This window comes from Garra rufa, chromosome 25 (assembly GCF_049309525.1).
Source record: "Garra rufa chromosome 25, GarRuf1.0, whole genome shotgun sequence".
NCBI lineage: Eukaryota > Metazoa > Chordata > Actinopteri > Cypriniformes > Cyprinidae > Garra > Garra rufa.
The window spans coordinates 17,981,059-17,996,394 of record NC_133385.1 but is presented as its reverse complement, the minus strand read 5'-3'; the positions used below and the strand labels follow the sequence as shown (position 1 = coordinate 17,996,394).

Sequence of the window (15,336 nt, the reverse complement as noted above, 5' to 3'; positions counted from 1 at the left end):
TAAAAAAATAAAACACTGAAATAAGTACATTGCATAAGTATTCATACCCTTAACTCAGTATATAGTTGAAGCACCTTTACAGCCTCAAGTCTTTTTGGGTATGATGTGACAAGCTTTGCACATCTGTATTTGGCAATTATCTGCCATTCTTTGCCTCACCTTTTCACCTCTCAAGCTCTGTCAGCTTGGATGGGGGATGGCAGACATTTTCTAGAGTCCTAGTTGTTCCAATCGTCTTCCATTATGGATAGTGCTTCTGTGAACCTTCAATGCAGCAGATTTTTTTCTGAACTCTTCCCTAGATCATTGCCTTAACGCAAGTCTGTCACTGAGCTCTACAGGCAGTTATCTCGACCTCAGGACTTGGTTTTTGCTCTGATATGCATTTTCAGCTGTTAGATCTTTTCTGAGAGGTGTGTGGCTTTCTAAATCTTACTCATTCAAAAGAAATTGCCACGGTTTAACTCTACTCAAAGTGTAGTAACATCTAGAAGCAACATGAATGCTCCTGAGCTAAATTTCAAGTGTCCCAGAAAAGGGTATGAATACTCATGCAATGGGATCTTTTCAGTTTTTTATTTTTAATAAATTTGCACAAATGTTAAAAACCTATTTTTTGCTTTGCCATTATGGAGTAGGGAGTGTAGATTGATGTGGGAAAAAAGTAATTTAAAGTAGTTTAACATAAGGCAGCAACATAACAAAATGTGAAAAAAATGAAGGGGTATGAATAATTTCGCAAGGCACTGTAAGGCCTACACACACACACACACACACACACACACACACACACACACACATAAATTAATTATATAATATTAGGCACTATAATCTTAGATATAATATATTAATAATAATTTATATATTAATAAATGTATTAAATAATGTATAATATGAAAATATAATACATAAGAATTATACTAAAACAATATTCTTAGATTATAATATACACAATATCATTAATAATATATTTTTAATATTATATTAATTATTAACAATGTATTAACAATATAAACAAAAACTATATGTATACACACACACATCAAATTTTAAAATATTTAACACTATATTCTTAGATATTATATATTTATAATAAAAAATATCTATTTATTAATGTATTTTTTATTAACACATATTTACACAAGGATGTGTGTGTATGAATTTCTGTCTATCCAAGTAAGGATTATTTGACAGAAATAACTTATGAAACGCTAATGGATATGGTTAACTTTCTGAGTTCCTCAAACAAATCTTTTGAATGTTTGATCAACTGAAAAGTAATGCAAGTTCTGAAATGTTTCTCACCAGTAAGTCAGTCAGTGTTTCTTCTATCAGTGTTGACACATTCCAACACAAGCCCCTCCCCCTAGTGTTCCTGATACGCCACCCAAGAGTCAAGAGTTAGCGGGTGACTGAACGCCGATGCTATCTAAATAATGATTGGTGGCATCACACACATCACATGTTGGACACTCTTTAAGTCCCTAACTGCTTACATCCTCTGTATCTACAAAACTTGATAAGCCAACACAAACAGAGAAACTTGTAAACGAAGGGACCTTGTGTTACACAAAATGGCTCTTTCTGCCCAAACCCAACAAGCAGTCTGAACATTTCCGTTCACATGGTTTCACTCACAGAGATAGCAAGGCCATCCAAACCACAAGTCATTCATAAGGAAGCTTCGATATAGGGAAAACACAGATTTTTAATGAAGCTTTTGAGCCTGATCTCATTCAACTGTAGCATCCCTCAGTCTACTAATATATAATAGCAATAGACTTACATTGAAGAAGGCACAAGAGCAATATCTAGAGACCAGAATATCATACAGACTTGCCAGTGGGTTATTTCGACCTGGGTCAGTAAGCGGAAGCTAGAGATTATGGTTTCTAAAGTTTTAAATATGGATATTTTTCTTCCAAAAACAAATCAAATTGCTTCAGAAGGCCTTTATTAACCCCCGGGAGCTGTGTGGAATACATTTTAAGATGGATGGATGCACTTTATTGGACTTGTATTCGTCTAAACGAAGAAAGTCATATACACCTAGGATAACTTGAGGGTGAGTATATCAGAGGGTAATTTTCATTTTTAGTTGAACTATCCCTTTAAAGGGTAACTGTTGCCACAATGCAACCTGGGCTGTTTTTTTTTTACTGTAAACGAGACAAACTTATATCTAAAAGCATAATTAAGACAAACGTCTTAATCACAAACGTCAGTGGCCGGTGAATGAGAATACTAGGGGCGTACATTTGAGCGCATCAAAATCGATATTTTTACAACACTAAGAAGGCTCGACACACCATGACACTTTGCTCGAAGTATCGCCTGGGTCTCTACACATGAACTTGAGCATTGAGAACATTGTTTGTGTACACAGAGTTTACTAAAAAGAAAGCTTTTGAACAACTCACTTTCACTGTTTGAGTTTCCGCTCGCGGCTGTCTTGCCAGTCAAGAAGTGTCGATCTCCGAGTGCGAGGATGGATAGCTCCTAAAGCATATTTCCATATAAATGCACGGCTAATTTGTTGTTTTGTCGCAAGTGAAAAACAATATTAAACTTCTAGTTGTAAAAAGAGCCTCATATAAGCCTAATATTTCGTCCTATGGAGTCCATTCATTCGCATTCGGAGATCGACACTTCTTGACTGGCAAGACGGCCGCGAGCGGAAACCCAAACAGTGTAAGTGAGTTGTTCAAAAACTTTCTTTTTAGTAAACTCTGTGTACACAAACAATGTTCTCAATGCTCGAGTTCATGTGTAGAGACCCAGGCGATACTTCGAGCAAAGTGTCATGTGTGTCGAGCCTTCTTAGTGTTGTAAAAATATCGATTTTGATGCGCTCAAATGTACACCGCTAGTACTCCCATTGACCGGCCACTGACCACAAAACGAAATCACGGTCAATCTCAAAAACGGCTTGTTTGTCGTAATTATGCTTTTAGATATAAGTTTGTCTCATTTACAGTAAAAAAAAAACAGCCCAGGTTGCATTTTGGCAACAGTTATCCTTTAAGTAAGCCTTTCTTTTTTAAGGTGAAATATGACCTGAATTTGTTTTTGAGAGATTCACCTAGTGAGACTCATCAGTCTAGTGTTGTTTGATTTACTTTGACATGTGACAGGCTTTGACAATACTCAAGTATTTGCTCTGGATATCACTTACAAGCAGACACTTCAAGAATCTATATAGACCTTTTGGATCCAAAACCCTTTGATATATTGTGCAACCAAACAAGCAAACTAATTCTCTTATTGTGTTTTAACAAGCTACTGCTATTCATCATGGAATTCAAAAACTGTCAGAGACTGTGAGCTCAGCTTCTGGTGCCAAAAAGCAAACTGTGGTGTTAGAATAACCGTTCTACTTAATTTACTCCAGGATGTTTAGATTAGCAAGCAGAGGCTACTACGGAAAGTCCCTGTGTTTTGGAGCTATGCTGCAGTTAATGATGAACAGGCACATCCAAGGTTATCACTTAGTAAAATGCGGGAAAACTGTGGCCATGAACACGTTTGGGATGAATGCACTAATGAGTTTGAGTAATCATTAGTAAACCTAAATAGTAAATCAGACATCCAACTTCTATCTAGTAGACTATCACTTATTTAACTCCCAATATGCTGTATTATGCATAGCAGCTTTTAGATAGCATTTTACATCAATAACTAGAGGTTGACTAATAATAGGTCTGGCCGATAATTGGTGCAGATATTTCCCTTAAAACAATTTTCTCTTATAAACTGTTAGAAAATTTCACAAGGAATTAATAGATATGAAGCACAAAACCTGCTCAAATTTGGTATAGATTTGGTGTAAATTTCTCTAGAAACAGTTTTTACTCAGAAATTTCACAAAGAATTACTAGATATGGAGGACCAAACCTGCCAAAATATGGTGTAAATTTTGTGTAGATTTCCCGAAAAAAAAATTTTAGTCAGAAATTGTTAGCAAATTTCACAAAGAATTAACAGATATGGAGGACCAAACCTGCTAAAATTTGGTGTAAATTTAGTGTAGATTTCCCAAAAAAAAATTTATACTCAGAAATTGTTAGAAAATTTCACAAAGAATTAATAGATATGGAGGACCAAACCTGCTAAAGTTTGGTGTAGATTTGGTGTAGATTTCCCAAGAAACAATTTTCACTCAGAAACTGTTGGAAAATTTCACAAAGAACTGATAGATATAGAGGACAAAACCTGCTAAAATGTGGTGTAAATTGGGTGTAGATTTCCAGAGAAAAATCTTTACTCAGACATTTTTAGAAAATTTTGCAAAGAATTGATAGATATGGAGAAACAAACCTGCTAAAATTTGGTGTAGATTTGCCTAGAAACAATTTACACAAAAATTGTTAGAAAATTTCACAAAGAATTAATAGATATGGAGGACCAAACCTGCCAAAATATGGTGTAAATTTGACGTACATTTCCTGAGAATTTTTTTTTTACCCAGAAATTGTTAGTAAATTTCACAAAGAATTAATAGATATGGATGACCGAACCTGCTAAAATTTGGTGTATATTTAGTGTAGATTTCCTAAGAAATTTTTTTTTTACTCAGAAATTGTTAGAAAATTTCACAAAGAATTAATAGATATGGATGACCGAACCTGCTAAAATTTGGTGTATATTTAGTGTAGATTTCCTAAGAAATTTTTTTTTTACTCAGAAATTGTTAGAAAATTTCACAAAGAATTAATAGATATGGAGGACCAAACCTGCTAAAGTTTGGTGTAGATTTAGTGTAGATTTCCAGAGAAACTATTTTTATTCAGAAATTGTTAGAAAATTCTACAAAGAATTGATATATATGGAGGACCAAACCTGCTAAAATTTGGTGTAGATTTCCCAAGAAACAATTTTTACACTGAAATTGTTAGAAATTTCACAAAAAAATTTATATGGAGGACCAAACCTGCTGAAATGTGGTGTAAATTAGGTGTAGATTTCCAGAGAAAAATTTTTAGTCTGAAATTGTTAGAATTTTTTTTTTTTTTTACAAAGAATTGATAGATATGGAGAACCAAACCTGCTAAAATTTGGTGTAAATATGGTGTAGATTTCCTGCGAAACATTTTTACTTGGAAATTGTTTGAAAATTCCACAAAGAATTGATATATATGGAGGACCAAACCTGCTAAAGTTTGGTGCAGATTTGGTGTAGATTTCCCAAGAAAAATTTTTACTCAGAAATTTTGGAAAATTTCACAAAGAATTGATAGATATGGATGACCAAACCTGCTAAAGTTTGGTGTAAATTTGGTTTAGATTTTCATTCATAAATCGTTAGAAAATTTTACAAGGGATTAAAAGATATGAAGGACCTAACCTGCAAAAATTTGGTGTAGATTTCCCTTGAGACCAATTTTTACTCTTAAATTGTTATGTATTTTAAATAGTATTAATTTAAGTAGTATTTAAATAAATTAAATAGTATTAATTTCTAAAAAGTACATTAAATGTTATTTTAAGAAATCCATTGTGCTAGCTATGGCCTTATTTGAAACCTAAAAACATGTTTTGTTTTGTTTCAATTGTTATTAAATTTGCCTTGAAGCCATTCCATAAAAGTATTTTCCATCCATGTTGTTTAAAAATTCCCACTATATACAGTAAAGGCAACACATACCTTGGGCAGAAATACTGCAGGGGGAGGAAGTGGCATCAGCATTAGGTGTCAGACCAATAAACCCAGCACGTCAACACAGCTTAATATGAGAACATCAAAGGCAGCAGTACTCAAACAGCTTTACCGTCCTCACTCAGCACTCTGCATTAAACCATCCCGACGCGTGTGTGTGTTCCGCAAGCAGCTGACGGGCTGACATATCGTGCGCATCCCTTGGTTAAACACGCTATGATGGCAGAAAGGTGACCTGTAGCGCAGTTCAAATGCAGCGGCTGACACAAGGCCTCATGCTTGTGGGATCTGTACACTTTGTGTGACGGCAGACAATGAGACGACTATTTATGTCATGGTAAAAGCGAGTTTCGACTCCAACGTGAGCTCTACCTTCTTGATACAGGTTACTTTTCATACTTGTTAAGTCATCCACAACAAACCCGGTTCAAATAACAAGGAGATAGAGTTGCAGCACCGTATGACTATACTGAAAAGAAATTTGGTGTAGATTTCCCAAGAAACAATTTTCACTCAGAAAATGCTAGAAAATTTCACAAATAATTACAAAGATATGGAGGAACAAATCAGCAAAAATTTGATGTAGATTTCTCTTAAAACAATTTTTACTTAGAAATCGTTAGACAATTTTTACAAAAAATTAATAGATATGGAGGACCAAACCTGCTAAAATTTGGTGTAGATTTCCCTTGAAACAATTTTAACTCATAAATTGTTATAAAATTTCATAAAGGATAGATATGGAGGACCAGACCTGCTAAAATTTGGTTTAAATGTGGTAAAGATGTCTCTTAAAACAATTTTCACTCATAAATACTTGGAAAATTTCACAAATAAGTAATAGATATTGAAGACCAAACCTGCTCAAATTTGGTATAGACTTCTCTTGAAACATTTTTTGCTCATAAATTGTTTAAAAAGTTCACAAAGAATTCATAGATATCGAGGACCAAACCTGCTATTTTAGCAAATTTCAGCAAATAAATTAAAAAAGATAATAAATAAAGAGTGGGAAAGTAATACCAAAATAAATTCAGGACTAAACTGAATTAAAAATGAATTGTATTTGTTTAAGCAAGTAATTTATTCTGTTATTTAATTTACCATTATTACATGTATTTATTTATTTATTTTTTATTTTTTTTACAATTTCTGAGTGAAATTTGTTTAATGAGAAATGACACTATATTATTTTTCAGGTTTAGTCCTCCATATATTTGTAATTATTTGTGAAATTTTCTAACAATTTATGAGTGAAAATTGTTTCAAGGGAACTCTACACCAAATGTTTGCAGGTTTGGTCCTCCATTAATTCTGTGTGAAGTTTTCTATTTATGAGTGAAAATTGTTACAAGGAAAATCTTCGCCAAATCTACAGCAAATTTTAGCAGGTTTGGTCCATGTATATTAATTCTTTAAGAAATATTCTAATAATTTCTGAGTGAAAATTAGGGCGAAAAAAAAGGAAAATCACCAAATTGACAGCAAATTTTTGCAAATGTATGTATCTAATCTATCTATCCGTTTAGGCCTCCACACAAAGAAATGGCAAGTAACACATTAAATTAAACATAAAAATTCTTAAGTAAATAAAGACTGATATAGTACTTTCTTTTATGAAGTACTCCAATAATCTCCTAGAAATAATTTTTTACAGTGTACACCCCAGCGGAGCTGGATGATCATCAAGCGGAAAACCGAGAGGAAGCTTCGTCACATTAATAAAGTTTCCACATAACACTTCCACACACATTAACATCAGAATGTCCAAAAGATCAAAACAGCTCTGATGTTACACGCATGGACCACCGTACTCAGAATGATTCATGGCTCGGTGTAGGCGGTTGTAAGTTCGATTCGGGCTCAACCCCTGGCCGGCCCCGAGCTCTACTCACCGAAGCGGATGCGTTGTGGCAGCTGGCTTGAATGCTGCACTCCTCCGCAGTAACAAGAGAAATGTCAGTCCTGAGCAGGTGCATTCGACTGTGGTACCGAGGCCCATGAAAATGTCAGCGAGCCGCTCAGGCACAGGAAAGCCCTGCTCATGGGGCAAAACGTCACAGCTCTGTCCTACAGGTCCCTGACATCAATACCGCCCAATGCATATTGCATGGGATCTCCATCGCTCTCTATCTCAGTCAGCAGTTTGAGGTTCAGATGCCAACAGCAGACGTTCCAATGTCACAGAAATCACTTGGTTTTGTACAAAATGCAACTGCACTCTAAAAAATGCGGTGTTGTTTTTTTTTAACCCAAATGCTGGGTTCAGCCTGTTAGGTCATTTTACTTGGTTGTTTTTAATTTTTTTACCCGGATACTATGTTGTTTTTTCTGCACTTTAAAAAATGCTGGGTTATTTTTTTAACCCAATGTTTGGTTTAGCTTGTTGGGTCATTTTATTGGGTTGTTTTTAATATTTTTACCCAGGTGCTGGGTAGTTTTTCTGCACTCTAAAAAATGCTGTTTTTTTTTTTTTTTAACCCAAATGGTGGGTTCAGCCTGTTGGGTCATTTTATTAGGTTGCTTTTAATATTTTTACCCAGGTGCTGGGTTGTTTTTCCTGCCATCTAAAAAATGCTGGGTTATTTTTTTAACCCAATGTTGGGTTTAGCTTGTTGGATCATTTTATTGGATTGTTTTTAATATTTTTTACCCAGGTACTGGGTAGTTTTTCTGCATTCTAAAAATGCTGGGTTCAGCCTGTTGGGTCATTTTATTGGGTTGTTTTGAACATTTTTTACCCAGGTACTGGGTAGTTTTTCTGCATTGTAAAAATGCTAGGTTCAGCCTGTTGGGTCATTTTATTGGGTTGTTTTTAATATTTTTTACCCAGGTGTTGGGTAGTTTTTCTGCATTCTAAAAATGCTGGGTTATTTTTAACCCAAATGCTGGGTTCAGCCTGTTGGGTCATTTTATTGGGTTGTTTTTAATATTTTTTACCCAGGTACTGGGTAGTTTTTCTGCATTCTAAAAATGCTGGGTTCAGCCTGTTGGGTCATTTTATTGGGTTGTTTTTAATATTTTTTACCCAGGTGTTGGGTAGTTTTTCTGCATTCTAAAAATGCTGGGTTATTTTTAACCCAAATGCTGGGTTCAGCCTGTTGGGTCATTTTATTGGGTTGTTTTTAATATTTTTTACCCAGGTGTTGGGTAGTTTTTCTGCATTCTAAAAATGCTGGATTATTTTTAACCCAAATGCTGGGTTCAGCCTGTTGGGTCATTTTATTAGGTTGCTTTTAATATTTTTACCCAGGTGCTGGGTTGTTTTTCCTGCCATCTAAAAAATGCTGGGTTATTTTTTTAACCCAATGTTGGGTTTAGCTTGTTGGATCATTTTATTGGATTTTTTTAAATATTTTTTACCCAGGTACTGGGTAGTTTTTCTGCATTCTAAAAATGCTGGGTTCAGCCTGTTGGGTCATTTTATTGGGTTGTTTTGAACATTTTTTACCCAGGTACTGGGTAGTTTTTCTGCATTCTAAAAATGCTGGATTATTTTTAACCCAAATGCTGGTTTCAGCCTGTTGTAGTGTTGGGCGATATGCTCAATTTTCATATCGTCCTATCGTCAGCCTGTGAGATTGCCGATACACGATACCATCGTGCTAATTTATTTAATAATATGTAAATGTGTCAACATGTAATAAATTCCTTATTTGATTAAGGGTAGTTCATGTGACTGACACAGCTGTGCGTGTACAGAGCGCTGACGGTTACATTAGTTCTGTCGGAGAGGTTCAAGTTTACTTTCGGTTTCATTCTCTGCTATCTTCAGGGAGTGGTAAATGTGCGTGCTTGAATGTAAATGAATGTATCTTTCTATACCCGTCATATTGCGATAATGTTACCGCTGTATATCTGATCTTTGTCATCAGTTCATGTTGTAGTTCAGTTCAAATAGAATGATGAGAAACGGTGCCAGTGTAATTCACGTGCATATGTTTAGCGCAATTTTATCGCATCGTAATTCTAGTTAACGCATACAGATGTTACTGAGGTGAATGTTTATGTTTCCTATATACAGATGGATTCTGATATATCGTATTTCATTCAGCCTAAACCACATTTTACTACTTATGTTATCCTAATGACTGTCTACACTTAATTCTACACTTAATCTATGTATGATGAATAAATCTCTTACACATTTTCACTGCACACATCTGCGGCGCGACGCGGCCACTCTATGCTTGTGTTTATACGACGGCAAGTTTCTGAGGCATCCTAGAACCGACTCTCCGTGCTGCATCGCTAAAGTTCGGTGCCTTTTTGACGGATAATAATAACAATCGTCTTACTACCGTCAAAGGCATCACCAACAGGCGATATCTCTGACTATCATCGATACACGATACTATCGGCACAACCCTAGCCTGTTGGGTCATTTTATTGGGTTGTTTTTAATATTTTTTACCCAGGTGCTGGGTAGTTTTTCTGCATTCTAAAAATGCTGGGTTATTTTTAACCCAAATGCTGGGTTCAGCCTGTTGGGTCATTTTATTGGGTTGTTTTTAATATTTTTACCCAGGTGTTGGGTAGTTTTTCTGCACTGTAAAAAAATGCTGGGTTATTTTCTTTTTAAACCAAATACTGGGTTCAGCCTGTTGGTTCAATTTATTGGGTTGTTTTTAATATTTTTACCCAGGTATTGGTGTCACACTCTGGGCGGGGTTGAGGAGTGGAGACGGAGGAGGAGATCCAGAGTAGATTAAATAAACAGTTTATTAAACAAAATACTGAAAATGATAACAAACAAAAACCGGGAGCAAGCAATGAGCACATGTAACATTAACGACGGACAACAGGGAGTGAACAGCAACAGACTTAAATACACTGAAGACAGGGCGTGGTTACAAACAAGCTAACAAGGCTAACGAGGGGGAAATACAAATATGGGCATAACTAAACCAACTAGACTAAACCAAAAGGGGAGACAAGGACTAAACCAAAAGGACTATGAAACATAGGGGGAAAAATATTGGGAAAACAGAACAGGACAGGACAAAATACAGACATAATCCTGACAATTGGGTAGTTTTTCTAGACTGTAAAAAAATGCTGGTTTATTTATTTTTTAACCCAAATGCTGGGTTTAGCCTGTTGGGTCTTTTTTGGGGTTATTTTTAAATATTTTACCCAGGTGCTGGGTAGTTTTTCTGCACTCTAAAAATGCTGGGTTCTGCCTGTTGGGTCATTTTATTGGGCTGTTTTTAATATTTTTACCTAGATGCTGGGTAGTTTTTCTGCACTCTAAAGAATGCTGGGTTATTTTTTGAAGGGGTCATATGATGGAGTTTCTTGTTTTCCTTTGTCTTTGAAGTGTTACAAGCTGTTTGTGCATAGATATGATCTGTAAAATTGCAAAGCTTAAAGTTTCAAAACCAAAGAGATATTTATTATAAAAGTTAAGACTCAGCCACACCTCCCTAAAACGGCTCGTTCAAACATGTCCCCACTGGTCCATGTCACGGGGTAAGTAGATTAGCATAACACCGCCTATATGTATATGGAAAGAAAGAAGGCGTAACTTTTACCGGCTGTAGTAGTTGTTGCAACCACCATGTTGTGGAAACGCAGTGTGTTTCATTGCGAAAGTACTATGTTTGGCCTTTATTATATTTAAGTTATATTTACAACACTGTTCCGGAACAGTACAACGCAAATATTCGAGTGGGTGATGCGCATTTCACGGAGGACTGTTTCCTGAACCTGGGAGAGCAGCTTACAATGCCAGCTGTACACAAAGGGTTAAGGCTATAAAGTAGGGCAATTCAAATGTTGCAAGAACAGTCTGCACTTCTGACTGATGGCCTGTAAGTACGTTTTCATATTTAAAGAATTCAGTACTGACTATTCAAATGTGAGTTTTGATCAGTGTAGAGTAGTGCTTGTTGTTTCTTGTTCTACTATCGCAAATGCAGACATGGTGTTATGTTTACGCGGCGCGACGCAATGCGTGAACACAGTATGAGTAATTATAATCAGTAGTTATGTCCCCACTGGATGCAACAAATGCCTCGTTTAAAATAGGTTTTATTGTTTCTGTCTCGTCGCACCGAGAAACGGCATGGTAAGGGACGTATTCGGCCAATCACAACGCACCGGATAGCTGGAAATAATATGTTTTTTGAACCTCAAACTGCATGAACAGTGCAATACAACAAATACACAAAAGTACTAAAGCATTTTAGTGTAAACTTAGAGGATGGACATGTCAAAATTAAAAACTGACAAGAGAATTCATGTAAATAGCTCAAAGGGTGACAGCTGAAAATGAGTAATGGCCACTTTTAGATTCTCATTAATTTCAACAAAATTCATTGGTTTGCAGTGTGTACAGTTCAATAAAAAAAATAATTTTCTCATTATTTAGGTCGTTCCCAACCCGATTTTCTTTCTTTTTTAATGGAACATAAAAGAAGATATTTTGAGCAATGTCCATACAATGAAAGCCTTTCAGGTCTAGAGTTGATTTGGTCCCCATTGACTTTCAATGTATAGACAATAAATGTTCTTCAAAATATCTGCTTTTGCAGAAGAACGAACTTCGTACAGGTTTGGAACAACATGAAGGTGAGAAAATAATGACTTTTTAATTTTTGGGTGAACTTTTAATTACTTCCTAGCTGACAAAAAATGTTATAAGAACATTTAGCCAAAGTTCTGAGAACATTCTGTGTTAGCTGTTTTGATCTCACTGAGAAAGTACAATTTTCAAATTATCATTCTGGGAACGAAACAGTTGTGGTAAAACTGGTCAATCAGGACATGTATGTGCACCTCTATGGAAATAAGTTCACAGTAATCACACAGTTGAAGGGCCTGAGGGCTCTGTGACTGTTCACAACAACCATATGAATGCTCTCCTTCACCTGTTCTCATACACTACTACTCTTTCCATCACTATTAATAAACAAAAAAAAAAAATCAACCAGAAATCAACATCTTGTTTTTAATTCATTCTGACAGGCAATAATCAAACTGCTAAGATGCTAATAACTGCTAATCTGTGAGCGATGTTGACTGATCTACCTCAAAATCTCTTTCTGAATACAAAAAGCTGAAGATCAGAGGGATGGAGAATAAAGTCAAAGGTCATGAAGACTGTAAAGGCTTGTACATTATTCAACCATAAACAGCCACACACTACAACATCTAAAATTTCATCCATGAGATAATAAACTCTATTTCTAAATGTTTTAATTTAGCAACCATTGTGGTGGTGTCATCAAAGAGCAACACAATTGCATGCTGTTCTCACAAGCCAGGGGAAGTGGACAAATAAAAAAGCCTTTATCCCTTTCCTCTAAGCACATGATCCTCACAGACAGCTTTGTTGAACCCCACAGTCATTACCAAGTGAGATCTCCATTGCAGCACATAGTGTGGCTGCTCACTGAGCCCACTGGGGTCAGGACTGAAGGAAGAGGCTTTATATATTCTATAATAAAAACTAGCAGTAAAACAAACATAGACAATGAATAGTAACAGGCAGAGACAAGAACTGTAATAGGCTTCATTGCAAAACAAATAGCAGAATACTATGAGAATATGCAGTGGGATAATGGCTCATCTGAGATATGGAGTTCATCCTACACTGTATGACCCAGTTATCTACTGTACCTAGATCCTTCAGGATTTGACAGCGCGATCACAGCTGAGTTTAAGTTTCTGGTCAGTGATTATTCCTCTTTGGCCATCATAGTACCGCATAGTGTACAAATAATGTACCTACTATATAATAAACCTATAGAATATATTTATGTAAAAAGCTGAGTAGTTACTGATTACATGTAATTTGGATTACCTAATCAAATTCCAAAAATGAAATACTTGTAATTAGATTAAATTACATATTGAAATACTAAAAAGACTAGTTATTTTTTAATGGATTGCATGATTACATATTATTTAGACTGTAGCACTAAATTATTCATAATTGTTGATTTTTCTAATTGCTCTTTTTCATCTTTTAATTTTTTCTTTCTAAAATAGCCTACTGCTTACATACATTCAGAAAGTCTTTAAGTTTTGTGGACATTCACACAAAAATGACAGCGTTTGACTAATGATTTACAAAAATCATTTCAGTTTTAAGAAGTGTTTCAAAATTGCAACTACTGATGAACAAATTCTTTTCAAAACTTTTTTGTCATCTGATCATCTTTTACCTATTATATTTACTTGGAGTACCTCTGAGATTTTAAAATAAATATTTTAATTATAAAGTATCACATCTGCATGACCACTGGTTTTCTGACAATGGTTATGGTCCCATGACATGCAGGTAAACAAATACATTTTTTTTTATTTTTAAATGATTTATTTTAATTTTATATTTTTTTATGAATTAATTATCAGCTTTTCATTAAACTCATAAATCCCCTGAAGTTCCTTCACAAACCCCAGTTTGCCCTTGACGTAATATAATGTTTAATGCACTTCATGTTGTTAATAACAACAATTGGAATATATTTTCTTACTCTTTGCATTTTTATATTAGTATGGTACAAGATTATTCTATTTAAATCAATGTGATAAACGAGTTAGGTCAAAAGCAGTCTGATTATATCACCTAAAATGTGTAATGTAATGGATTACATTACAAACTAAAATTTTTGTCATGTAATTTGTAATAAGTAACAGATTACAATTTGTAAGTATATATTCATTATATGTCATATATTTCAATACATTTTCATTATATATATATTTTTACATACACATTATACACACTATTTTGCATATTGTGCAAAATCTCAGGAACATTCTGATTCTATATTATACACACAAATACTCAAATGTATCAATAATAATAATAATAATAGCAATAACAACAACAACAATAGTAGTAGTAATAGTAATACAAATTAACTTGATTTTAATTACATTTTTAGGAGGAACAATGTCTCTGCACCTAAACTTCTTGATATTTTATATGACACTAACGTTACACATGGGAAAGACGACTCGGTGCTGCTTAAAATTATGAAAAAGTTGTTCTTGTACCTAGAAAGCAATGTTGACAGGATGTTTTTTTAAATTCAGCTTACCTGTAGTATATGTAATTCCCGACTGATTTTAAGTCCTCTTGTTGTCAGCTGTCGTCCCGCTCCTTTATTATCATCGAACTGCGCTTCTCCATATAATAAAGCCATACGAGGTACATTTCCTCTGACCAATCACCTGTCATGTGCTGTAGGAGGCGGGTCTTATTGTGAAACGACTTCCATATTCTGTACAAATAAACTAAACTAACACTCATTACAATGCGGAGAAAAGTCTAGTGGAACTCTTTTAATTTAGAATAGGTAGCGAGGAAGTAATATTTTAACAAGCACAAGAGCGGTAAAAGAGGCTTTCTTCTTTAGTTTCACCTGTTTTGTTACTGATAAATGATAAACTAAGCTTATAAAGTAAACATTTCAATACGTTGTTTTGTAGTGTTGTCAAAAATGCTCCGTTACACAACTAGTGACCGCCTGTTCAGGTGCTGCTGGAAATCTGTATGGAGAAATACAGCGCCATCTTGTGTGGAGGCCGTTCAAGTTCACAAATACAGAAAGTGTGCACAAGTGCGCATGCGCGTAACGGCAGGGCCGCGCAGGTACACGCTTGAAGGGAATATTTCAATATATAATTATATTACGAAAATACCGAAAAATACACAAATTGTGTTT

General features: G+C 35.0%; 1 protein-coding gene across 8 annotated transcripts in view; it reads right to left on the bottom strand.

The window, feature by feature from the left end:
* The window catches only part of ppfibp2b (PPFIA binding protein 2b), a 94,839-nt gene extending 80,045 nt beyond the window's left edge, over positions 1-14,794 (bottom strand). For all 8 annotated transcript variants that reach the window (XM_073831307.1, XM_073831311.1, XM_073831310.1 and 5 more), the window contains exon 1: positions 14,710-14,794. The gene's annotated coding sequence lies outside the window, so the exon portion shown is untranslated. The remainder of the gene's footprint in view (positions 1-14,709) is intronic.
* Between the last annotated feature and the right edge of the window lie 542 nt (positions 14,795-15,336).